This window comes from Heliangelus exortis, chromosome 6 (assembly GCF_036169615.1).
Source record: "Heliangelus exortis chromosome 6, bHelExo1.hap1, whole genome shotgun sequence".
Taxonomy (NCBI): Eukaryota; Metazoa; Chordata; class Aves; order Apodiformes; family Trochilidae; genus Heliangelus; species Heliangelus exortis.
In genome coordinates, this window is record NC_092427.1 from 37272414 (window position 1) to 37297459 (window position 25046).

The following is a 25046-nucleotide window of genomic DNA, read 5'->3' on the forward strand; positions in this document are numbered from 1 at the left end:
TGAATAATTAACATATTGGAGGCCTCACTTGAACTTGTTGCCTTCCCCAGATGAATGAGTTCACACGTTGGAGATTATTATTATAAAGAGGGACTATTCTGCTCGAGGAGATCAAATCAGCTGAAAATGATGAAGCAGCCGCACGTATAAATATAAACATACACTCGGTACTTAAAAATAACCCTCCCAGTAAGTAGAGTTGTACTGGAGTTCAGCCGCACTGACAGAGGCAAGCTAAAAAGATTTGGCATGAGTCATTCAGCTTGACTTTTGCACTGAAATGAGATGCAAGCCTGGGAAGTTGCTCTCCATGTAGGGCAGCAGCCGCGGAGGTGGGAGGAGCAGAACCGGCACCTCCAGCGCCGGCCCAAAGGGTGCTGGGGCAGAGGGATGGGCTCTGCCACTGGCCCTGCACCCAGCAGAAAGGGTCCCTGAGCTGTGAACAGGCAAGGCTTCACCAGTTTTAATTTAGAAAAGGCTGCTTTTTCCCCCATTGCTGCCTACTTCTCCCAAGGTGAGCTGCTGCAGGAAGGGAGGCTTCCTCACCAGGTGATGCTGGGCTGACGCCGGCTGGGAGAGAAAAATGAATGACAAACTTCCCTCAGCTTTACTGAGTTTTAATTGTGCCTAATGATCGTGAAAAGCGAGTTGGAAAAAAGGCAAGAGATTCAATTCACCACAAAGAAATTGCTAGATTTCCCATTCCAAAGCATCCCACAGTTTTCCTGCCCAGCCATGTCCCTCCATACCCCATAGCATCCGCGCTATAAGAAGGCTGGGAAAAAAAACCTTATCATCCCTTCTCCATGGCTCCATTAAACCAAACCCTCCTGATGCAGGGGCAGAGAGCACAGCACGATTGCATGGAGGGTGCCTGGGGTACAGCCACAAGCTCTGCCAGGGTTGGTGCCCAGCAGGGAGCAGGACTCAGCAAGGTGTTGGTAAAGCCAGAGCACAGCACCCACTGTCCCCATTGGGGCTCTCGGGGCATTAGCTCCACCTAAGTTATTCCAGAACCAAACGGTGGGGTTTTTTGACCAAAGCTGGTGGCCACTGGCCCAGCACACAGCATGTTTGGGTGGTGGCAGCCCCACGAGGTGGCTTTGGCACCCAGCAGTGTGCAGGTGATGGGCTGTCCCTGTGTGGGCGTTCTTTTCCAGAGCTGAAGGTGTGCCGTGCCATGACATTATCCAGGGCTGCTTGAAAATAAAAATAGATGGGAAGTGTTTTGGAGATGTTTCTGTACATTATCTCTTGGCTGTACAGGGCTGTCAAGCAAAACGTCTTCTTTCTTCAGTCAGTGCATAAACATAGACCAGATACAGCAGGACATGGAATTTGTGTGCAAAAATGCCTCATTTCTACAAACAACTCAGCTCTCAACAAACTGAAAGTAACCACCACCAGCAGCCCTGCTCAGAGCTTTTCTTCCAGCTCTGGTGCTCAACAGGAGGTGCCTGGAGGCAGGGTTGTGCTGGCAGCCCCAGGGGCACGGCTGAAGGACACCTCTCCATCCCCAGGGTGCCCAGCTCCTCACACACTCACACCTTTCATCCACACTTCAGGAAACTGATCCTTCTTCCCACAATGTGGGCAGCAGCACAGGGATGCAGAGCCTGCCTCTCACCTGAGGGTTCATGGAGCTGTCCCCAAGGTTGGTCCTCAGCTTTACCAAGCCACCCTGCCACCCAAATCCACCCTTTGGCTGCTGAAACCATCCTGGGCAGCAGATAGTTCAGGGACCCAGTCAGAAAACCTTCACCTGCTAACAATATTTTTCCACTTAGATCCGTTCCTAAAGCTTATTGCCACATCAAATCCCATTATAGAAAATAAGGAAATGTTAAAATTAAGAACTAATGTTCACATGAAAGCATTTTTTTTACTATTTCCTTCAGCAAACCAATGAATGTTTAACAGTCGAAATTGCTTTGAAACAGCAATAAATTATTTCATGCATACATGCCAAATATTAAAACCAGAAGGTTCCTTAATATGAAGTCACTGGTACCGAGATTCATGTTTGTCTTTGTTAATTATCTACTTGTTTATTAGCTTAGTTTCACTGAGGAGCTGCTGATATCCCCAAGTTCAGGATTTTGGAGCTGTTCACGGGATGTAATAACAGAGTTTTATTGGGTGCTTGGTGAGAAAGTGTTTGTAGTTGTAAAACTGCTGTCCTGCTCAGCCCCAAGCCCTGCCCAGGTCCCTGCTGGCCCCACACTCCCCCTGGGGCACCCCCAGCACCCTGGGCATGGATGGGGAGGGCAGGCAGGGTGCTGCCCTGGCACCCCAGCTCAACCAGATTTTTCTCCCTTGGGCTAAAACCAGCCTTACCCTGAGCCCACCTTCCCCAGAGGTGCTGCTTGGAAAGTCTCATTCTGAGTAGGCAAGTCAAAAAAGATCCACCTTTTTGCTCTGGATTTAGTATTTTAAAATTTAGTATTTTAAATTTGGGAAGATTTTTATTATTTTATTTTTAAATCAGCAGACTGTGATTTCTCTCCACAAACTGCTCCAGGCTGTGAAGATTTCCTCTGGGAGGAAAAACCAGGGGTGCAGGCTCTGGGAGTACATTATTAATGACTAAACCATTTTTATCACTACTATTAGGGAATTATTCCCTTAAGCTTCACCTCCCAGAGCTGGGGCAGTAGAGCTAACTTTAAAAGGGGAAAAAAAAAAAAAAAAAAAAAAAAGGTTCCAGTTATACTGCAAGGAAAGGCTTGAAATCTTCAGGTGGTTGCTCTGCTCAGGACTGGTGACCTCCAAGCCAAAACTCCTCTTCCAACCCCAACGTGCTGCCTGGAGCACCCACTGCCCCCCAGGGCCCTGTCCCCTGCAAGGAGAGGGGCTAATGGCCTATGGCAAAGGCTGGGGTGGCATTTCCCTGCTTGGGGAATTTGGGAACGTGACCATAAAGCTTTGCTCAGAGCCTTAAATGTGGTTATAAACCAAGACCTGGCTCTGGGTATTTTAGGCAGGATTTAGGGCAAAAGAATTATTTTCCTCCCTCAAATCCAGCAAATGTTTGATATCTATTTTTTTTTTTTCAAAGTGACTTTAGGAAAGATCAGCTTTGGTTTTGAAAGCCTGATGTTATTTTGAAACCCAACTTTTCCTATTGCTGCTCGAAGCTTGAGGAAGTTGAACATACTGAGAACAGCCTGATTAAAAATAAAATAACTTAAAAAAAAATCCCCCACAAAGCAGCACATCTGACCTACTCTGGTCCCAAGCTGCAGCCCCCCTGCATGGTCTGTGTTCCTTTGGCCTGGATGGTAACTCAGCTGCAGGTTACAGGCAGACTTGAGAGGGACTTTCTCAGAAAGATAATTTTTTGGGCATGTGTGGCAGATGGGAATGTGAAGTCCTAGTGCTGGGAGACAACCTGATTGTATTATAATGTGCTAGCTCCACAGCTAATGCCCAGCAGCACTGTGGGCCATTTACTTTATCATAAAATAAAATTAATTGAGTGAAAATAAATTGCAGGGAGATATAGAAGAATTTGAGGCTATATACATGAAATACAGGACAGTTTGAGTCTCCTGCCACACTTCTGTTCATTAGGGAAGAAACAATTATTATTAAATCTCTCTTAAAAAATAAATATTCCGAAACTCACCCTGCAGGGGCTGATGTGGCTACACAAGGGCTAAAATTTCTTCTTCAGAGGAGGACTCTCAGACTCAGCAAAATCTTAGGGCCAGGCTGGCTGCTGGTGCAGGGTGCAGAGAGGGTGCCCCAGAGAGCATCCCCCCAGCCAGGTGAGCAGCAGGGAGCTGTGGGTGGCTCCAGTCAGCTAATGGGCTGCAATATTTCTGATGGAGAATGTTTATTTGAGCACATGTGTGCATTTGCCAAGTATAGCAAGGTAATGACATTGAGGCTTATTGATAATAGAGTTATAATTCCATGTAATGACCAACGGAGCAAAATGATACAACCATCCCTCCTTCATCTATTATGCTCCTGTCCACAGAGACTTCTCAGTTAAGGGCTGTTTATTTCTGCAGCGAGACATAGACCAGATCTGCAGAATATAAACCTTCCTATTAGCTCTCCAGTAGACTTTTTTTCTTTCCAAGTCATTTAACTGCATGTAATTTTGGGGATCAGCTTTCTGACCGAAGAGTCAGACAGACACAGAGCTATGGACACAGCACTGAGCACAAGGGACCAACTCTGCCTGCTCCCAGCCACGAGCACCTCCTGCACTCCCACTTGAGAGAGGCTCTGATCTGCTGCCTTCAGCTCAGTAAGGCACAAATTCCCACCTGCATTACTCATGCCCTTCCACAGGTCATCCCTACTTAGAGCTTCCTTAAAAAATCCTGAATTCTTCCCTTTTTTATTTCTTTGTAGACCACTGGTGGCTCAATCTGAGTGCCAAGGAGCAGCAGGGGCACTGAGCAGCTGCTCCCGTGGTGCCCATCCCTTGTCCTCTCCCAGGTCCTGCCCTGAGCCCCTTCCAGTGGAACTGAGGGAAGACCCCCAGGTTGCCTCCCCAGCCACCTCCTGCTTTAGCTTTTGCAGATCTGTATTAAAATTCACATCTACCTGTGGTAAATCACAGCAGCAGCTTCTTTTTTTTCTGAGCAGCACCTACAAATGTGCAGGTGTGAGGCTTCACTTAGAAACCCACCCTGCCCAGTCAGCCCTAATGCTGCCTCCTTTGCTTCACTGGCACCAGGCACAGATTTGTCACCCATGGGTGACATCTCCTGTGATGGGAGAAGCCTTGGAAGTGCTGGGTGAGCAGGAGGGATCCTTTCAACTCACAAGCTTTGCTCTTGAAGAGTCCTTTCCAAGTTTTGTTGCTGGTGCTCAGATCTCTGTGCCGCTCCAGGTTAATTGGACAGACTTAATTGAAATAGCCAGGCTTCAAAGCCTTCCCTACATCTGCCTCCCTGGCTATAGGATGGGAGAACTCCCGAGCTCCTGACCAGCTACTCCAGGTAGCAAGAACTTGATCTCCCCCTGCCCACCCATCCCAGTTCCATTAAAGCTCAGCCCAGGGAGCAGGCAGCAGCTCCTGGGTTCCACCACCCTGTGTGCAGCACGAGGTGAGCGCTCGGTAGCGGCAGAGTCTTCGGGCACTGCCCTGGACATGCAGGAAGGCAGATAAGATGCAAGGGATGTGGTTTAATTAGGCCACAACTTTATTAAGTTAACTCATCTGGGATCTATCCAGCGTGACTCTGTCTTTAATCACTCCCAGATGGTGGAGGGCTGCCATCAGCCCTCCTGCTCCCCGCAGCTGGTCACCACTCCTGGGCTGGGACTCTGCCACCCGGCGCACGTACAAGGCTCAGGTCTTGCTTTGAGGAGGGAGGGAAGGAAGAGGCTCTGCTACTCTCCCACAGCCTGGACCCAGCACCTTCTCACCTCAGCATCCTGCTTTCCTCCCAGAACTGCTTCTGACACACCTCCTATCCCTTTGCCACCACCCCAGGGCCATGACAGCCCAATGATGCTGCTGGCACATAGGGGGCATTTATCCCACCACCCCGAAGATGCAAAGGACAACCAGCATCACACACTGGAATATAACTCTTTTTAAAAAAAATACTCTCTTTTAACCCTGTAGAAAGAGTCCAACAGCCAAGGTCTGTTTTAGTGAGGGAGATCATTTTCCAAGGGGGAACAGAGCTAGGCTTCTTCCAGCTATTGTCCACAGCACCGTGCAGCAGCCAAGTGATTTTTTTTCCCCCTCCTGACGAAAGACAGACCACCTTCCTGCCTCAGAACATTTCGGTGACTTTAATTACCCAGTGCTGTGTGTTTGGGGCAGGGAGAGAGAGGCAAGCCTGAATGCAGAGCAGACATCACTCTGCACTGCCAAGTCCAGTGCTGGTCAGTGAGCTGCAGCCAGGGGCTCTCCCCCTCTGCACACACTCACACGTGCACCTTACCCCCCCCCCATGTCCCAGCCAAAAGGTGACACTCGGGCTTTGATACAGAAATATTGGCAGGACCAGCCAATTTTTCCCCTTTCTATGGGCTAAGCCTGCTGGTTTCCTGACCAAAATTCAACATGCAAAGCTAGGCAGGACTGTGGTCCCCAGCTGGGTGACAAGGCACAGCTGTGCTTGAGGTGGCTGACTGGCATGGTGTGATGTTTCCACAGCATACCTTGAACTAATAATGTTTGTTGTGTCATGGACACTCCTTTTTTTTCCCCTACAAAACACCAAGGGTCAGAGGAAAAAGGCATCAGCTGCTGTATGACTTTGTTGTTACATGCTCATTGCACTGGAGGAAGCAGCATCTTTTTTTTTTTTTTTTTTTATCTCCTAGATTATTATAAACCTTTCTTTGGCTGCTGCAACCCAAGGTCTTAATCAAGCTCAAGGCTAAACGATGCTGGAAATCCCCCCAGGGAACAGAGGTAATGGCAAGCTGGGGGCTCCTGGCCAGGGCTCCAAGCCTGACTCAGCAGCAGTGGGGCAGTGTTTATTTGAAGCTAGATCTGAATATGTACATCCAGAGAGAGAGTGCATGGGCATGGAAACCAACTGGGAGAGTCAGCAGCCTCATCCTAAGCTCAGATGTTGAGGTTGCCATTGCTGAAGTGGCCAAGGTGTGCCTGTGTTTTGGCATTTCAGTGTTTCAGCAGAGTGGAAATGGCTTTTTTTTCCCCTAAAGCACTAAAATCTTGCTCTGCTTTCTCTCCATCTTGTCCTGGGGGGGTGACTCTGGGTGTCTGCCAAAGCAGAGCCTCTAACAAAGTCTGTCCCACCCCCAGCCCTTTGGGAAAGGAGCCATCTCCCACCTCTCCCCTTGGACCTTGTACTTTGAAGGGCATGAAAGACAGTGACCTGCCTCCTGCCCAGGGCATTTTTATGTTGTGAAGACCTGTTATTAAAAGCAATCCAATCTTACTGTAAGAGATATGCTGTGCATCCTTTCTTGTGGGAAGTCAAGATGCTCCCAAGAGATGAGCACCATTATGTGTCTCCCAGAGAGTTTCTCAGGACATCCAGTTGCTTGTGCAGCTGAAGTAGGGGATCTCAGGGCACCCCATGCACAAGGCAGATATTCTCCAGGCATCACCAAGGCCCAGCCATCCCCTGTACTGCAGGCCAGTCCCTGGAGAAGTTCTAACAAGTTTTTCTCTAACTTCAGAGAAGTTCTAACAAGTTTTTATTCTTCGGTTGAAAGCAAGTGAGACGGAGTAGAGCAGGGAGGCAAAGGCTGTGCCGCATGAACACTTAAGGTGCTCTGAGTGTGTTTCCACCCAGGTATTTCCTGAGGGTTATTTTTTCTCTGCTCTCCCCCTGCCAACGCTTCCCCCAGAGAAAGACTTCCCTGAGCTTCTATCTCCTGCCCCTCTTCAGGTTTGCTGCTCCACGGAGGCCAACATGGCTGATACCCCGAGGACAGGAGCTTACTCTGTATCTGCCTCTCTCTCCCTGACACAAACTCATGTTTGACCAGAAGGCAGAGATACGTGCTCAAGGATAGAAATCACACTCATACTTGCAGCATACTTGTGCTTTCATTTAGCACATCATGCCAGGGCTACCTCTCAGGGCACAGGCATTTCATCTCAATTACACAATTTGCATCTGTAGCACCACTATTAGAGTGCTACAACCCAAAGCAAGATGCCACTAACAACACATGTGGTATCCACAAAAGCACACAGTCTCCTCTTATAAATCAGCCCGTTCCACACACAATTAACACCCCCTTGTATTTATGCTGCTCGCAGACTTTCCTTCTGTGTCCCTCAAATTGGAGCCTTCCCCTCTTACTGTCATGGAACATTTGCTGAGAGGAAAATGAACCTTCCTTTCTGAGCAACTGGAGTTGCCCAGCTCTCCCAGACCACACACACCCCCTGAGCAAGGACAACGTGCTGGGGGCTGCAGAGGGTGACACGGTGACACACACCAGCTACAAGAACCACTCAGAAGTTCAAGATCTGGGCAGATCAAGCTCTCAGAAGACATCTGCTTCTGGCTCTTTTCCTTACAACGAGTGCATGTGGTGGGTTTCAGTGTGGGCTGCATGGCTTCCAAACCAGAGGGAAAGGCTGAGAAATGCTGTGTTGCTTTGGTCAGCAGGGGCACAAACACACCCCCAGCCCCAAGACACCTCCACGTGTCCAGGCTCCTCCTCTTGCAGTTACTGAGGGCATCTCAGCAGCTTGTCATTACGGAGGGATTTAATCTCAGCTGGCTATTTTACAGCCCTCCCTTTGCCCCATCTCTAAAATTAACATCTAGCATTAACATTTTTGAACGTGACTTGAAGGCTTTCAAGCAAATATAAGCAGAGATAGACCCATCTAAAGTAGGTTTCCTTGGCATGTTGACAAGCCTTCCGAAATGGCAGGCATGAAGGCTGTCTCTCTTCATGGGGTACAGTGCATGCTTTGGAACTGTTTGATAGTTTTAAAATATTTCTGATGCAACGAGTTGTAACACTTTCCAGATGTGCACAAGGAGTGCAAAAGGTAACGGCACAGACACTTCACTGTTCTACCTCTCGTCCCCTTTCTGCCCCTGTCAGAAGAATGGGTCCCATCTTATCTTTAGTTTACTGGTAAATAGGAGTTATTCACTTCCCCCCCCATGCTGAACTAAAAATGTTGCTAAATGTACCATAAACAAAACTTATGAACTTTTTTTAATGTGATTAAAATGGTCATAACTATCTGATGTTTCTTGCTGATTGAATCTGCCACTTCCATTTACTAGGAAAATAAATAACACATGTTTGCTGTCTTTCTAAAAGGTTCCTATTTATTCTGTGGTCATTTCCCACTTATGATATTTCCAGCTTAATTTCATAAAACAGCTTTTACATGGCTAAGAGAAAAAAAAAAAAAAGCCTCTTATTGTACATTGTCTTCAAAATATTTTGCCTTTGAGCTGTGGGCTTTTATTTGTAGGAACAACCAACCACCCCATTTGTGAGGCCTGTATTCCTCCAAATTAAAAAGAGAAACAGCTGTATGTCTTATAAATGTCTGCAGAACTCCAGTGAGATATTGTTGAATTGTTTGCTTCCCTATCTTCCCAGAGGACATGCCTCCTAAATCCACTGCATGAGAGGAAAGACACAGGTAAGAGCCAAACAAATGTTCTCCTCTGGGTGGAAGCTTGTAGACACAAGGCATCCATCCACCTCCAGCTGAGTGTTTGCAGCTACTTCTTGGGACACACTTGGGATGTAAACGCCAACACTGATTGTTTGATAAGGAGGATGGATGAACACCACAAAAGCTGATTCAGTTTTCTGCAGCACCTAATTAATCAGTCATCAACAAAACCTGAGTTATAGCCTTTGATTCCAAGGGGTCTACTTCAAGCCCCCAGCTTCTGGGTTTAAGAGACTCCTTGAACATCTCCTCCTCTCATTCTTCAACCTCTCCAGGTTGCCCAGGTGGCTCAAGGGGGCGTTGCTTTTAAACTACTGGGTATCAGAGCTATGAGGAGCAACCCTGAGAGCAGGAGGAACTGACATCAACCCTCACCCATGCCTACCTTGGGCAGAGCTGCTGATTTTACAAGATGGGCTGTGTTGTGCTCACACATAATGATGAGCAGATTTGAGCCCTAAATCTGGAGAGCTCAACAGCTGCCCCCGAGTCAAACAGGAACAGAGACAATGCATAACTGAAACGGCAAGTCATGGGATAATTAAATTATTTGTGACAGTAAACCAAAATAGAAAGAAACAAACAAAAAAGAAACCCTAAAACAAACAAACAAACCAGACACGGAGCCATATGCTCCCATGTGCTGCACAGCAAAGAGCAACACTGCAACCTGGCACTGAGACCCTGCACCCCAGCCCAACCAGAGCCTCCACAGCACCCAAGGATGGAGGGGAGATGCACTCAGAGTGAGCCTGTGCTGCCTGGAGCTGGGGGGAGCCCCTCCATCCCACCCTTGAGCCATGGCTGTGGGCTGCAGCAGCTCTTGCCTTGGGCACTGCAGCCCTGGATGGGTGCAAAGGTCTGGTTGGAGGGGAAGGCTGTCCCTCACCTCCTAAAAACAACTCCAAGTGCCAAAGGCAATGAAAAGGTTCTTTTCTGAGGATGGTACAGGGGAGACAAGGTGATACAGGTGAAATCATAGATTCATCATGGTTGGAAAGGACCTTCAAGATCACCAAGTCCAAGTACCAGTCCCACACCCTGTAACCACTGGGCCACCTCCCACAGTGCCACATCCACCCATTTTTTTTTTAATGTCCCCAGGGATGGCAACACCTCCCTGGGCAGCCTGTTCCAATGCTTCACCACTCTTCTGGTGAAGAAATTTTTCCTAGTCTCCAATCTGAACCTCCCTTCCCTGGCACAACTTGAAGCCATTACCTCTTGTCCTAGTACCATCCCACTGGCTGGGTGTGCTGGGCTGGCTTGGTGGCCAATGCTGAACTCTTGGTTGCCTCCCTCAGCCCAGAATGGTTCTGTGCCTTATCCCTTGTCAGGTCAATGCCTGGAGCACAGGACCCCACTCCCAGGAATATTGATGCCCCTATCTTGCCTCTGGTTTTTTCAGGGGAAAAAGTTTCTGTGATCTGTTAACTGAAGGAGATTTTAAAAGTGGGGCAGGAAGTGCCACTCTCAAAATTAAACCCCAAATAGCAAGCCAAGTTTCTGCAGATGATCCAGAACTCATCCATGACTTCTGAGGATGGATCTTTGGGAAGTTTTGAGAACCCTGGTTTTCCTACCCATAACCTGTGTCTGTGACAGCCTGTGGCATCCCATAAGCCCTGTCCTTTAACTTTCCTTTGAGGAAGGTGCACCAGATCTGGGAAGGGGGTTATTGGGTAGCAAGAGGCTGCAAAGGGTGAGGGGCTTTGGTGATTATGGTGCCACCAGAGGCACTGGCTGGTGCTGGGTCACGGGCCCAGCTTCCTTTTTACAACAGGAAACTTGCAGAGTAGCAATATGAAAATATGGGAATGTTTATAGGCGACAGCAGTCTTCACCTTCAGATGTGAATTATACATTAGAACTGGACAAATTATTCATCAGGAACAGTTCGGGCTCAGGGGAAAGGAAACAGTTTTCTCCTCTAAATACTGCAACCAAAGCCTTTGTTAGGGCACTTAAAAATACACAGAGCAGCTTTGCATGCACAGCCTCTCCAGCAGGGCTGTACTCAATGAACTGCAGGATCTGGAGACTAACTCAGCAGTTTCTGTACGTGTGCAGCTTTGCTTGTCTCTAACAAGTCAGCAGCAAGTGGCCACGTTTTATAGATCTGTCCCAGAGAAGCTGCAGCCAAAGCCCTCCCTGCTCTGCCCACTCAGCTCAGACACTTTCCTCCTGTTCTTTCACTGGGCTTCCAGGAGTCCTGAAATCACATTTTCACTCTGGAGCACCCTCGGAGTTATTTTCCATGGGAAAACCTACTGCTTCCATTAAAGCTTTGTGGATTTTAGGAAAACAGGGCCCTCATATGTAATTGGGTTGATGCTTTGAGAAAAGGAGGAGGGGAAGCAAACTTTGGGAGGGAATTTTTTTTCATTAATTTAAAGAAAGAAAGAAAAAAAACAACACAAAAACCACACAACACTGAAATAGAATGGAGCTAGATATTTACAGCTTAATGTTTTTTTAAGCCAGCAGAACAAAACTCTGGTTTTCCTTATTGACTGTTAACCACAATAACACAAGACTCGCTCAATTTCATCTTTGTTGCTTAAATATTGGGAATTTCTTTCTTATTTTATTGACAAGGAAACATCCCCTTTTCTGACTGGAGCCTATTATGTCAAGAAAGCATAAAAAGGAATCATTGCTTTTTAACTGCTAGCAGGGAAGCAATCAGAATAACTCTTATTTTTGGTGAGTTCAGCAGCTGGGAGCATCAAACACCACATTTCTGGTACCAGAAATCTTGGAAATAATATCAATGTAAGACCCGACTGGTGCATCACACACATGCATGCGTGGGGCTTGATGTATATTCTGAATGATGCATTTGCTAATACAGAATATACCACACCAAATCCTCCTTCAGTTACCTGGCAGTGTGTTTTATGGCTGAGATTCACTCAGGTGTGAACTCGGAGCCAAATATTACATAGGTTTGGAATACAAAATTAGAAGTTTTTCTGGGGGTAGGGTTGGGGTGGTTTTGGTTGGTTTTTTTTCTTTTTTTCTTTTTTTCTTTTTTTTTTTTCTTGGAACCCACGGAGTAATTAAAGCAGTGGGTTAAACAGCTAAAGAGAATCTGCCCCGGGGGCTGCGGAATACCATCCCTACCAGAGACTAAACACTGCAAACCACTCTGCCTGGAATGGATGGGCACTGCAAAGGAGGCAAATGATAAACAGGGCTGGAGTGTAATTGGTGCTGTTTGTTGTGCACTCGCTGATGAAATGCCAGCAAAACTGAGTCACTTCAAAATGACATGTTTATGTGACATCAAAGCGGCGGGGCTGACTTTACATTCTATCTGTGACAAATGTATATATTGGATCGCTGTTTGCCATTTAGACCTTCTCTGATTACTTCTCATTGTAAAGAGAAACATTTGCGATTCTGCTCACTTGGTAAATGTGCAGAGTGACTTGTTAGCAACACATGCAGGGAAAGTTGTTGAAAAGCCCTTCTGGGCCTACCGTAGTAAATATGTATTCACACACCCGATAATGTGCCGCCGCTCCCTGCCTGAAAGACGAACGCAGACAGCGAGGCACACGCAGCACTGCTTCAACACTTCCTCCCAGCCAACTATTTGCACTTCAGGCATTAAACCCGAGCTTTTTCCCTCCTCCTGCCCCTCCTCGGACCCCCCCTGTGACCCCGCTCCCTGGGCTCCCGGCCCTCAGCCCCCTGCTTGGCTGCAGCGGGACTCACCCCGGCTGCCTGCCCCAGCGCTGCCACTACCCTGGGGCCTGGGGGATGAAAAGAAACAAAAATCCTGTCAGTGCCTGGGGACTGGGAAAGGCAGCAACTTTCTGCTCCCAGCACATCTCTGTTGCCTTTATAGGAGAGGGAAAAAAACCAACTGAGTAATTATTCAGCAGGGTGTTGCCCTGGGGGGGGGGGGGGGCTGGATTTTTACCTCAAACCAGCAGCCCTGACCCTAACCCCTCAGGAGAGCACTTGGGGTGCCCCACAGTGAGCAGATAGACACAGGCAGCTCCTCTTGAGCTTCCTGCCCCCCAGAAGACCCTGCCCAACAGCCCTGGACAAGAAAAACTTCGGAAGATGCTACCCCAAGTGCTCCTAGCAACCCCCCAGGCCGGGGTGCCAGCAGAGTGGTACCCCCTGATGACAGCAAAGGGAGCAGAGAGCTCAGACATCACCTGCACCCTCACCAGGTTGTCCCCCAGCAAGCAGGACAGCAGGGAAGCAGCAGGAATCCTTCCTGCCAGGGACAGCTTGGGAAGCTGCTCTGTGCTCTGGCCAAGCCAAGGGGAGACAGAAACCCAACCACTCTTCATTGTTAGCTGAGCATCACCAGACCTAGGACCTTCAAATCAATTAAATCAATTTTAAAAATGTGGCCAGCCTCTATGTTTTGTTTCAACCTCGTCAGCCTTTTTTTTTTTTTTTTTAAAAAAAAAAAAAAGCATGTTAATGATTATCATACTGGAGGAATGCACTAAATACATAGCGTAACTGGAGGAAGGAATTATTGCTGGGGGAATGTTAAACATCTGTGTGCATGGCTCTGTAACACTATCCCTGTCTCATTGATCAGCTCGGGCAGATTTTAGAGGCAGATATATTTGTAAATATTGCAGAGAGGGCAAGGGAGGGCTCAGGAAAGACAGCTCACACCCCAGATTCAGTGTCCCCTCCAGAGCTGCCCCTCAGCCCCAGGAGGGGAGGAGCAGCATCTCTCCTCCCAGCCCACCACCCAGTTCAGCTGCACTGCCTCTGCTGCCCACTCCCACCAGTGGCACGGTCACCTGGGTGGGCTGGGCCTGTCACAGAAAGCCTCAGGTTTCTCACACTAAAGCCCAGGTCTGGTTTTGCCTCTCTTTAAAGCCATACCCAGATGGCAGCCAGCAGGACTTGGGCAGCTTCATCTGTCCCAGGGAAGAAACGAGATGCCCAGCACTGGGCTTTTTCTGCATTTCACTTGACAAGGATTCACATGGGTAAGGAGGACAGAGGCTTAGTTTATTCTTCAATCCATGCCATAAAAACACCACAAGCACCACCTCTCTCTGCAGAGAACCTGAAAGCTCAGCTGTGCCACAACTCACCCACAGCAGCAGCCTTCCCCAAGTCCTTCCTGTACCTGCTACAGGAGCAGTTGCCCAGCCACACCTCCACCCTGCAGCCCACAGAGCAGCAGCTGAAGCCCCCTCTGGTGCAAAGCACCCTGCTGCCCCCAGAGCCTGGGACAGGCCCCAAGCACAGGGGCCATGCCCATGCTGCTGGAGGCCAGACCTCAATTTTGTCATTAGACACCACCTTGTCTTCTAGCTCATAGCACCATGAGACAGGGAGCTGCAGCACTACCAGCCCCAGGCAGACACTGAGATGGTTTTTGTGCAAAGTCTGCCAGAGGGGAAAGGTGTGTGGGGCCCAGAGCAGGTGTGGTGGTCACCACAGCCACATCCAGAGAGAGGAGACTGTCACACACAGCAGCCTGGAAACACGTGCTGCCCTGGGGGCTGGATGCTCCTGGAGCTCCAGCACTCCTCCAGGGGAGCTGCCAGCACCCCGCACCCAGTGTGTCCCCATCCCCCGGGGTGACAGTGCTATCCCAAACACACTCTTGCCTTCTCCCCTCTGCAGGGGACCCCCAGATTTGGCCTCAGGAGCATGTTTACTGGTGAGCTACAAATAATTGTGCGTGTTGATGCACGCTGGTTAGCACGTCTGTTGTGTATTGGTTAAATAAGGAGGGAAGATGTTTCCCTTTTCTTTGGAGTGGCACTTTGCCTGTCTGCTGCTGGCTGGTGCCAGCTCTGAGTGCTGAGCAGCCCAGATGACTGCCAGCAATGCTTGGCCATGCCTGTGCCCATCCACGGGGCATTCTGCAGAGCCATTTGGGTACCAGCACCAAAAGGATGCTCCCAACACTTGGGTCCTCTTGGGAGAAACATCTGCAAGGGAAGTGTCTTTCTGGCACGAAGATTGCTTTGCTAAACTTTGAGTTGGTCCCTCCCCAAACAATGCCTCCCGTGAGCACCTTGTGCTCTACATCAGCTCACACCAAAGGCCACAGACCTCATAAGACCATTTTCCTTCCTGGTGTGCCAACCCAGGCACAAGCACCACCCCTTCCAGCCCCAGGACACCAATAGCAGCAGCACTTTGCCAGCACCCTCTGAGAAGTGGCCCCATGCCCCTGTTCCAGGAGGGTCTCCTGTACTGCTGACTTTGCCCAGGCTGGGCCAGCAGAGCCCTCTGCCCACAGGAATGATCTTCTGGCACATTTGACCACCCAGCAGGAGCATTCTGGGAAGCTGTTCTCCCCTTACCATGAAGCAGCTTAAGGCCCTGGCCTCACCAGGTGCATGTGTGCCCTCATCTCAAGCAAGAGCTTGGCAGCTTCCAGGGCACTTCCTGAGGCAGAAAAACCAAGGGTTTGCAGGGTCAGAGCTTCAGAAGAGAACAGGTACACTCAAAGCCCCATGTGAGCAAGCACACCTTCACCTGGGGATGTGGAAGGTGACATGACCCTGGCATTCCATTGCATGCTGTTAAAACACAGATCTTTCTCCCACTCTGGTTCCTCAAGGAGGAAAGACTTATGCAATCACACTCTTTACTTCCTAGTCCGTTCCAATTCTGCTGCATTCTGCTGGCTGATTTCAGCCAAATTTAATCCCCCAGAGGAACCTCAGATGTATCAAATTCCTAGGAGCCCCAAGAAAATACAGAGAGAGGTTTGAACTGCTGTTCCCTCTGAGGGCCAGGACTGCAATATGAAATTACCTGTGCTATCAGATACCACAGAGCCTACATGAAAAAGCTAAACTGTGAATACTCCAACCACAGGAAAAGCTTTAATCGGGATGAACACAAGATGATCAAGCCATGGGAGAGAATACCAGAGAAAAAAACCCAAAAACCAACAAACAGGATTCATAAGTTCTGCTGCTCTTGCAGCAATTCCCCCCTACTCCCCGCCCCTTAAGAAGTGAATAATCAAGTGGCTCTTTTTCCAGCCTTCTGTTCGCTTTTACATGTTCCCATAACATCCCACTTGCTTACACTCACTCCCCTGTGAGTTGCAAGCTCTTTGGAAGAGACACAAACAACACAGACATCCTGTGGGGCATGAGCTGGCCCTACACACTCAAACAGGGCTGGAGGGCACCACCCTTCCCCTCTGGGTGAGCCCACAGAGAACCTATTCTGGTCTTACTCAAAGAGGTTAGGGCCCTGACTTCCCCCAAAAAATATTTATCAAGCCCACCTGAGCTCATCATGGAAGGACAAAACCACAGGGGGGGCCAAGACACAATGAGATGATGACCCAGGGACAGCACTTCATGTTCCACCTTTCTTAAGAGCATCTACTTATCCTCAGCAAAACCACACCTCAAAGCAAAAAAAGCAGTTTCTACAACCAATTTCAATTTAACTGTATTTCTTTGGTAATTTTCTTCATCAAGAGAGTGGGTGCAACTGGCTTACTACAGGTTTTTTACTCACCCTTTTTTGTTACTCACCTCTGAACAGGGCTGGTAATGGCTTTGCAGGTGGGGAATAGAGTTTTCAAGACAAATAAGGTCTGTACCTCTCAAGAAAACTTTATTTATTCCATCTCCTGCCCACCTCAGCTATTGAACTCCTTGTACACCTATGTTTTATGCATAATGACTTTTCTCTCTGGTATCAGACAGTAATCATTCCAGAAGGCAAAAATCTCAAAATAACCACAGTATATGCATACAGAATACATTTAAAAGAAAAATCTAAATTGACTGTTCAGACCTTCCCTCACTTGCCAGTGGATCTTCTCCAAACAGAAGGCATTCCAAGTCGGCGTAGGAAATGCTAAGATAGCATGCTTTCCATATTGTGTTATCCGAGTGTCTTCCAAAAACTCAAGCTTTCCCATACAACAAAATGTCATGAAGAAGGTTTTACTCCAGTCTGCGTACTGCAGGCTGTACATACTGCTTCAGCTACTGTAAGGTTGGCAAGTAAAGCTTGTAATGACTTGAAGTACAGTTTAGGAGCAGAAAAACTTTGCTTCTGAGCCACTTGCTCGCACTGTCTGACTTTCATTAGAAGGAATTTGTGTGCTTGTGTTTCCCCCCCACCCAGGAATGAAGACAGAGATAAATGTCACAAAGGACTTTTTGGCTTTCAGTGCTTTCCCTGCATGGAGCCCGATTAATGGAGCTGGTGTTGTATTTGCACTGAAAGGAGGAGGAGTTTCTCAGAGCCAGCCTGGCCGAACAGCAAACTACCCCAAACCCACCTCAGAAGAAAGCAAGCACCTTGATTTTAAAAACAGATTTTACACCCAAGCAGGTAGCTTATTCCCATTAACATCAAATAATTTCTTCTCCACTTTTGGCCAGGCCAGCAAGAAGCAGTCTCTGAAATACTTAATTTGAGCACCACAGGAGTAAAACCAGCAGAGTTGGGTTCAAACAGCACAAAAAGCAGCAACAAGCAGGGTCACAGGCAGGAAGCCAGGAGTAACAGCCCCCCAGAGCCCCACAAACCAAACTGCCCATTGCAAACACCCGTTCACGCTCTCTTACCTCCAGTGGCCTGGGGGCCTCCATGCAGCACTTCTGCCACGGCTGGTGGGGAACAGGGAACCTGGAGCAGGTAGGGCTTGGTCTCAGCTGCAGGAGCCCCAGCATGGCAGGAAAGCATCCAGAGAAACCTTCCTGGGGGGCTGAATGGAGCAGGTCAGCACTTCTCACCACTCTGTCTCCTCTGCAGGTCAGCACTTCTCACCACTCTGTCTCCTCTGCAGGTCAGCCCCTGCTCTAAGCCTTGTTCCTCTGGGCACCAGCTGCAATCAATCCAGAAAAATTAAATAAGCTGACCCAGAAGTTAACTCAGAGCACCTGGTGCCCAGGTCCTGCCCAGCTGCACCTGGGAGGGCTGAGCCCAGGCCCCAGGGCCAACCCTTGGGGAGGCCTGGCAGGTGCCCCTGTCTGTGTGTCTTTTTGGGTGTAGGAAGGACACCCAAATGGGTGCTTGCAGAGGGCTTGGTTAGTCCCCTGCCACACCAAAAGCACCCTTCAGGACTGCCAGGGTGCTGCGCGGCCTCATCCTGTGGCCAGGCCTGGGCAAGAGGGAACAGAGCTTCACCCACACCTCAGTCATTGGCACCCAGATTCAAATTCTGAGTGTGACAAAATACAGTGTAAAGGTTTTAATAAAAATCCCTTTACCCAAATGAAGTCCTCATTTCCTTTTTTTTTTTTCTTTTAACTGTCAAAGAACATGACAAATCCGATCAGATCATAGCACTGAGCTGAAAGTGTGAGTTCTGGGAAGGAGCTATTTGCATCACTGTAGCTCCCCACTTAGAGAGTTTCGGGCTTGCTACGCACCCCCCTCTCTGCCTGCTCGGCTGTTCCAGCCCATCTGATCTGGCAGGTGAAAAAAACCTCACTTCTGGAGGCACAGAAGCCTTCACAGCAACCAGGCAGAGCTCTCACCCACAGCTCAAACAGGGCGGCTGGCTGCCCCGCTGGGGTGGGAGGTCTCACCCACCCCTCCACAGAAACACTTCTTTACCAAGACCTGCACATCAAATTTGGCCCAGCAGCTCTGTGACCCCAGCTCTGCTCAGGCTGGATGGCACAAGAAAGATCTTTCTGGTGGTGGCACACAGCAGTCAATAATTACCCAGTGCTCCTCTTCAAGAGGGAGGGCCACATGCAAGTTCTGCGGCCTGGCTGAGCTGCCGGGACTTCTCCTCAGGGATGGGACCTGTGGCCCTCTCCTCTGCTCTCTCCTCTCCTCTCCCCTGCCCTCTGCCCTTCTCCTCTACCCTGCCCTCTGCCCTCTCCCTTCTCCTTTTCCCTCTCCTTTCCTCTCCCCCAAGTGCTCACCATAGTTTTCTCTCAGCAGAAGCTGCCATGAGGAGCTCCTGCCCACGGCACCCACCTCTGCAGGCCACAGATTCTCTTCAGGAGGATCCTGAAGACTCCGCTCAGCAAAACAGTAAAAGGTGCTTCTGTGAAGACAAAAACACTCCTTTTGGTTCTTTATTCTCAGTCTGCACAGCAAATGCTCGGAGAGGAGCGGGATGACCAGCAAGCTCTGTTCCTCCAACATGCCACCTTCCCTGAGGACAGGTCACCACATGCCCAGGTGGGGACTGCAGCCCAGGCGCCGCCTGTTCCCGCCAAGCAGCAAATCCCAGCGGCCTTTCTGGGAGACCCAAAAGCCCCAGGTGGTCGTGTACACAGCCCCTCCAACACCACGAGATCCCTAAGTTGTCTTTCTCCAAGCAAAGAGGAAGCTTTAAGAGGAAGCAGAGCAGCCAAGTCCCAGGCTGTCACCCCAGCTGAAGCAGGAGCCACCAGCTGGAAGGTGGCAGAGCTCCCCATCACCCACGGGTGCTGTGGTGAAAATGCCACCCACAGCAGCCCACGGCTTTGCTGAGCTGCCTGCTTTGCCTCTTAAGTCAGCAGAGAAATGTGCAAACCTCCCTCGTGGGGCTCCTGATTGCTCCTCAGGGGTAAAACCATGGGCAGGTTACTTAGGTCAGCTCCTCCATCTCCTCACCCAGGGATGGGGACCATCAGGTGTCCAGCCTCAGCCAGCCTGCAGGGCAGTTCTGATGCAAAACTGATCCAAAGTCAGCCAGGCAAGAGAAAAAATGGGTGGGTTCATCCTGACTCACTTCTAGTGGGCAGAGGGAAGGTGGTGCTGGGGAAACAACACCTGGGAAGCTTCTTTCCAAGCCCAATTTGACTTTGAAGCAGCAGCAAGGAGAAAAGGTTTTCAAAAAACTGTTTACATGGTTACTAGCAAAAGTGTTTTTATAAAAACAGTTAGTTTCACCATGAAAATTCAGAACATTCCCATCCCCATCTACAAGGCTGACTCTAGGTGTCTGAGCTTGTTTATAATATTCTGTATTTCCACAAAACATTATCTCTGGATGAAAGAGCATTTTTACAACAGAAAATTCCCAACCAGCTCTAAGTGTAAGTCACTACACCACAGCCAACAAGCCCAGATTCAAGCTCCCATGTGCTCTGCTGGCCACTGGGGAATGAAGCTTTTATTCACAGACTGGACTTTTGCAGCTGCTTGCTGAAATCTAATAAGGAGACCCTGGAAAGCAACAGCAACATGAAGCAGGTCCAGCCTAAGCTTATTTACCTCTCAGGGATGGTTCCTTTACAGAAGGTTTTTAGCTGAGTGGGAACACAGCCATGGCTTTGTCCTGACCCTCACTCTCTCCTTCACTGGGAAAAGTTCTCTTGGCATGTTGGTGGCTCCTGGATCACCAGCAGGTTTCTGACAGTCAGTGCAGCTTCACAGTAAACACTTAATTTTTTTATCTTCAGAGACATTTGGCTTTCCAAGAGAGATATTTTTATAGGAGGAAAAATATCTTTTTTCAGCCCTGCAGAAGAGTGCAGAGATATTGAAGGTTTCAAAATGACCAGCATCTGCTGGGAGGTGAGCTCAGGTGAGCTGCCCAGGGTGGTGGTGACGTTCAGAAGAGCAAAAGTGAACAAAAAAGCAGGTCTGTGTCTGCACAGAGCAGCTCAGGGGTTGGGGGAGCACTTGCTGCCCCTCAGAATGACCAGGCAGCACTGGTCAAAGCACTGGGAAAGTAATTACTCAGCATGAATATTCTGGTTATGTACCCCTGTGCCTGTGCTGGTTACTTTGGACAGTTTGTTGGTGGAGTTCAACACAACCTGCATCCCACTGGCACTGAAATGGTTAATGCCTCAAACTTGCCTTGGCTGAGCTCCTTCTGCTGTTTGATGGCTCAACTGAAGCTTGATGTTTATGGTGGAAATTGTCTTGATTTCTTTAGATGAGATGAGCATCCATGGAGTTTGAAAATGTGTTTTAATTAAGATTCTGCTAAATTCTACCAGGCACCTACTTGGAAAACAAAGCAACTGAATAATTAACTCTGATGAGAGCAGATGCTGCTCTAATGACAACCTGTTACTGCTCAAGTGCATCATTAGTTGTTTTACTGGGTTCTTTTAATATGTCCAGAGATCCTCAGCTAAAGAATATATTGGCAGCAATGCATCTAAAATAATTCTTCAGTGTGGACTGTTGTAAGAAAGAAAAAAAGTCAATAACCAGAAGAAATCAAAGACCACAACTCCCAAATGAAGGAGTGTTTGCACTGGGCTGTGCTGTGTGCTTGAAAGCAAACACTTCCTTAGTTATCCTTGTGGGATTATTTTAGCCATACATCAAGTGAAGCTTACAAATTGATGAGAATCTAATGATGCATTTCTTTACAGATGTGCAGTTCTGTTCCCTGTTATGTTGCCAAGGGGTGAGAAGAGGGAAGGTTTTTCTTTTCCCCATGTAATGTGCACAGTCGTGCATTTGACAAAGTGACTACAAAAATACCACCAGCATGGTTTTACCCTGTTATTTCTAGCTCTCAAAAATAAATCTGTATCATCTCCTAAAGTGAAGGCAGAACCCTTCAAAAAATAGAAAACAGAATATTTATACTTAAATAACCCGCTTTAATGACACACTGGACTTCCTGTTTTCACAGCATCTTGTGGTTTCATCTTAAAGCATGTATTATTTTTGTATTAAAAACTGTGGGTTTCTATTTTGGACTATCAGCATCAAAAAGGATTGGCCTGACCACAAAAGAAATGAGACGAAGTGCAAGAAAGCAGCAAAAACATCAAATGGGAGAATCTAGTTCTGACTTTTATACTTCCTTCTCTATTTTTTTTTAATGTCAGAACTATCCCTTTTGCCTAGAAATAATTAAAAGACAGGTTGAGGAATAACTGATGTCCTCTTTGAGATGTTTTTCAGAGTCTACTGAGCCCAACAGGCACCAGTGTAGTGGAGCCAAAGGTAAGCACTGCCCACCTCCAGCCCAGCTTGGTACCTACCACAGAGTTTTCAAACCCTCAAGTCCTGTAAACCCAGCAAGAGCTCAAGGAGCAAAAAATCCCACACCTTCCTCCCTGCAATTCCCCAGCCCAGGGGGGGCAAAGCCCCATTACAGCACAGGGCTATGGTTTGCTCCCTCTGAACTGTGGGGTTACCCTCTCACCACCAGAAATCAGGGCACTTGGTTAATGCTTTTAAGCAAAATAAAATAACTAAAAAAATAAAAAGACACACACAAATAACCAAACCAACTGAATATTCACTCACTTTCAAAGTAACCCATTAGCCAACTAATTTCATGCCAGCATCTCACACTGGCCTCTTAACAAGTCCTCCCCACAAACAAGCTAGCTGCATTCCTGTTAAGGAGGGAAGGGAAAAAAGGACCAACAAAACCAAAACATTTTGAGAAGTTTGCTTACTCCTGTGACTGCAGGATGCAGAGCTTCCCAGGTCAGCTCTCCTACAAAATGAATAGAGGAGCCCTTTGAATTTAAAGGGCTTGGAGGCAACTGCTATGCCTCTGATGGAGACCTCTTTGGGTCTGATTAATTAGTAATTGGGGCAGGAGCTCTGCACTTCAGTGACTCTTGGTGCCTTGCTTGTAAATTGCAATCTGGTGCTAAGTCTCAGCAGGTCACATTGCTGGTTTTGCTGTGCCCCAGTGACACAACTGATTAAATCTGTGTAAACAGGATGGGAAGAGAAAGGGGCCTGCTTGATGGAGGACTGCCATCAGTTCAGAAAAGCTGAGGTATTTATTTCTGAGGATTTTCATCAATTGTCAGCTGTCCCCACTGATCACGCAGCAAACCAATGGTTTTAATTTGGCCTGAGCCAGCCTGCCTGCTCTGGGGGCTTTTAAGCAGTGAGCCAGCCCTCCATTCACACATGCAAGCTTCAGCTGATAAACAAACCTGGGCCTGGGTAGCTTTACAACCAAAGAAAGGACAAGGATGGTACTGAAACACAGGGTTTTTTTCTATGTGTTTTCCTACCTCCTGCCAGGAGGCCCTACAGGGCTGGTGAGCTGCTTCCTCAGCAGGTGTGTGCAGGATGAGCAGCCTTGTCTGTCTGACCAAGAGACAGGAAGAATGCAGCTCTGGCTGCTTTTAGGGCTCTCACAGAGCAAGCAGAGGACCCACACCTTCCAGTCCAGCTCCAGTTCCTCCAGCCAGGACCCCTGCCTGCCCAGGGCACTTCCCTGGGCAAGTGGGTCTGCTTTTCCGTGGTGCTGGAGCCCTTGTGTCACTTCCCCTCCATGAGATGCTCCCATTTCTGCTCCCATTTCTTGGTGTTCTCTGCACAGACCTTTCCTGCTCCCCAGCCCCCAGCTCTGCTTTGCTGTGCAGGTCCACCTTGCCCCAAATCTCACAGGATCAAGCCCTGCCTATGTGTTTGAAGTGAGCAAAAGGAAATGAGCACTACTGGAAGACCATAAGAAGAATGTTTGACATCTTGCCTGCCTCACGAGTCTGGTTATTAAACACCTGATTTTACCCCCCACTGTATTCACCCAAGCTTGTTAATAAATGTGGGATGCAAAGCAGTGAGTCTGGGGGGTCACTGCCTCTCCTCTGCTCCAGCTTCCTCTCCAACCAGCAGAGCTCAGTATGGGTGATGGGTGCTCCTCAGACCTTTGGGTTACCTAAGAGAAACTGCCTTTGAAGAGACAAGAAATCATTTGCAATGGACTACAATGCTGAACAGCTGTTTCCATGCTCTCTTTGGGAAGGAAGTGTGTTTATCTGCAGTTTTGATGAGCTGGAATGTTGTCCATGACCTTGCAGTGATGTTTTAACAACTGCTGTGTGGAGAAGAAGCCAGCCAGTACTTTCCATAACCTTCCTTAGGGTGAGGAGGAGGGGAGGGGGTTACATTCATTTGCATGATAGGTACAAATCCATGGCCTAGGCTGTGGATTCAGACTTGAATTACCTCCTGGCTATTGTGGCTGAACAGGATCTGGGCTGCTTTTAAATGATTTAATTTGGATCTTTCAAATGCAGCTGTTGAAATCACTGCTGGGGAATCCAGCTCTGGCTCCAGAGCTGGTCCTGGAGTTAAAGGCAGAGTTGGAGAGCCAGTGGGCAGAGCTGCTCTCTTGGATGAGGATGGCATTTGTGCAGGAAAAGGAAATAGCTGGGGAAGCTGGGGGAGAGCAGGCAGCAGCCTCAGTGGTTTGTGTGGCTCCTGGCCACCATGGGTGGCTTTTTGGTGTGCTGTGTCCAGCTGGTGCCCAGCCTACGTTCCCATCACAGTCCCAGCTCCTGCAGGGTTGCTAAAAGCAGGAGAACTGGAGTGCAGAGTGAGGAGGGAAATATTCCAAGCCCTGGGCTTGTGAAAAGGAAACCAGTCAGGAGTGAGCATCAAAAATCCCCTTTCAAATTTGGCACCAGAGTCATGCAGATCTATCCAAAAGTTGTTGCATTAGAGACCCCTGGGATCTGGAACAGAGATTTAAAAAAATATGCTGGAAGATCAGAGGAATGTTTCTGGGTGGATTTCTGGCAGCTCAGGACTTTTTTTCCCACCGTGGTGTTGCTGCAAGAACACTTTCCCTTGTGTTAATTTGTTACTTCCTCTCCTGACTCCAGAAAACAGCAGTAAAGCACACAGTGGTGGAGTGAAAACTACTGAACTTTCAGAAACCTCACAGAAACACGTTCTGGTTGGGTAAAAATCTAGGTTGACCTTATCTTGCCTGAAACTGTTTGTCCTGTCCAAAGCTTCAGAGTGGTCCTGCTAGCTGCAGAGCTGGAGTTGTGGTCATGGAGTGTTAGCTGAGCCTGTGCAACACCCACCTGGCTGGGTGGGATGGGATGGGAGATGGGCTCCTGTTGGCCTGTTGAGGTGGGGAACCACACAGAGTTTCTCTGGGGGCTGCTTGGAACTGATGTTCAGGATAGGTGGCTGGGAAAATAAATGTGATTTGCATGGATTTTTGGCACCACAGACCTAAGGAGGCTTCAGATCCAGGAGCCCTCCTTCCAGAGAGAACAGCACATGTGGCTGTGGGCTTTAAATGTTAAACCCATGACAT

At 48.5% G+C, this 25046-nt stretch overlaps 2 long non-coding RNA genes across 3 annotated transcripts in view; both read right to left on the reverse strand.

The window, feature by feature from the left end:
- Positions 1-17857, reverse strand: part of LOC139797892 (uncharacterized) — a 44641-nt gene extending 26784 nt beyond the window's left edge. For both annotated transcript variants that reach the window (XR_011726615.1, XR_011726614.1), the window contains exon 1: positions 17671-17857. This is a non-coding gene — a long non-coding RNA (uncharacterized lncRNA). The remainder of the gene's footprint in view (positions 1-17670) is intronic.
- LOC139797890 (uncharacterized) overlaps positions 17854-25046 on the reverse strand; it is a 157669-nt gene continuing 150476 nt past the window's right edge. The window contains exon 4 of the long non-coding RNA XR_011726613.1: positions 17854-17930. This is a non-coding gene — a long non-coding RNA (uncharacterized lncRNA). The remainder of the gene's footprint in view (positions 17931-25046) is intronic.